This window comes from Portunus trituberculatus, chromosome 10 (assembly GCF_017591435.1).
Source record: "Portunus trituberculatus isolate SZX2019 chromosome 10, ASM1759143v1, whole genome shotgun sequence".
Taxonomy (NCBI): Eukaryota; Metazoa; Arthropoda; class Malacostraca; order Decapoda; family Portunidae; genus Portunus; species Portunus trituberculatus.
The window spans coordinates 5,849,083-5,851,189 of NC_059264.1; positions in this window are offsets into that span (position 1 = coordinate 5,849,083).

A 2,107-nucleotide genomic window follows, 5' to 3' on the forward strand; every position below is an offset into this window, starting at 1 on the left:
TCCTTCCACAAGAGTCTGTCGGTCCAACTACTTGACGTCACCCTTCCAAATCATCTTGAGATGATGTTTTTCAAGATATGGGCTCAACACCAGACCGTCTTGCTGTGTGTGTGTTACCGTCCACAGTGGCACGGTAATGAGCCCATTGCATTCCTCCAATCTCACCTCGATGAGCTGCTGCAACAACACACTTGTAACCACGTCGTCATTGTTGGTGACATGAACCAACACTTGGTTGCAAGATCTTTTGAGGAACTCCTCACAGTACATGGTCTCTCCAATTATGTTGATTTTCCCACTCATACTTCTGGCTCATCTCTAGATCCTGTCGTTAGCGATCTACCAGACAGTGTTGTCACCTGCACTCCACTCAGTGCTGTGGGATCATCAGATCATGTGGCTGTCCTGAGCGTAATCCAGGTTGCACCTCAGAGGGATGATGCTGTGACACGCACCAACTGGTTGTGGGGAAAAGCAGACTGGAAAGGTCTCTGCAACACCTTACAACAAACGCCCTGGAGCAGCATCCTCGTAGGAGACATCAATAATCAAGTACACACTTTTACACGTACTCTGCTCAAGTACCAAGAAAGGTATGTTCCTGCCATTCCTACACTGTTAAGCCCCTTGACCAGCCCTGGTTTGGTTACCAGTGTAGAGTGGCAGCTGATGAAAAGAGTCGCGCTTGAAACTGTATTCACGCCATGCTACCCAATTTAATAAGGAGCGCTACAAGCACGCTTGTGCAGCCATGCGACAAGTACAACAGTGGGCTCAACGACGCTGGCAAGAAGACCTTAAGACCAAACTCAGCGGTCGTTCAGTGGGTAGTAAGACCTGGTGGACCACACTTAAGCAGCAGCAAGGCCTGACATCAGATGATGATGTTCCACCACTACACAAGTCCGATGGTACAGTGGCCACCAAAAATAAGGACAAAGCTGAAGTACTTGCATCTTTTTTCTCCAACAAGATGTCAGTACCTGATCCTGAGCGCCCTCCTCCATTTGTGCCAGCCCTCACAAATGCGAAACTTTCCACCATTACCATCACTATTGAGGAAGTACGGCAACGTCTGTCACAAGTTGACACTAACAAGGCCTTAGGCCCAGACAACATAAGCCCTCATATCCTTAAGCACTGTGCCTCTCAGCTGGCTACACCCCTCACCGCCATTTTTCAGCACTGCATCACCACTGGAGTGTGGCCCACCCTCTGGAAGGGTGCCAGAGTGGTGGCAATACACAAAAAGGGCAAGAGGACTGATCCCAAGAACTATAGACCTATCTCCCTTCTCTCAGTTCCTGGTAAAATACTTGAAGCCATTATAGCAAACAAAATATCTTGCTTTCTCGGCTCACATCATCTACTTAATACCAAACAATTTGGTTTCAGAAATAACAGGTCAGCAGCAGACCTGTTACTTCAATTATCCACCACCTGGCATAAGTCCCTAGACCAGGGAAAAGACACCTTTATCATTGCTCTCGACATTGCGGGAGCATTCGACAGGGTGTGGCATCACGGCCTAATCACCAAACTGAACAGCTTGGGTATCCACGGGCATCTGCTCCTCTTGCTGCAAGACTACCTGCGAGGCAGATACCTCAGAGTGGTGATGAATGGACAAACATCAGACCAACATCCTATCTCTGCCAGCGTCCCACAGGGTAGTGTTCTCGGCCCTCTCCTCTGGAATGCATTTTTTAATGACCTGCTCCAGCTCATTCCAGAGGCACATGCATACGCCGATGACTGTACCCTGACATTCCCTTGCGACAGCGGTGATCACTGTGCGACTGTCGCACACATCAACCAGGTACTGCAAACCATAGTTTCATGGGGGCATCGATGGCAAGTGGAACTTGCTCCTGACAAGACACAGGTGATGCTGGTTTCCGACGACACTCCCCTGACACACCCACCATCTTACTTGATGGAAGGGCGTTACCCCTGCAGGCTTCCATCTCCATACTTGGTGTGGAAATGAACAGTGCCCTGACCTTCACTGGACACGTCAGGACTATAGCCAAGAAAGCCGCATGGAAACTTAGCTGCATCCGGCGCGTCTCACATCTCCTCGACTCCCAGGGAATCTCCACCCTAT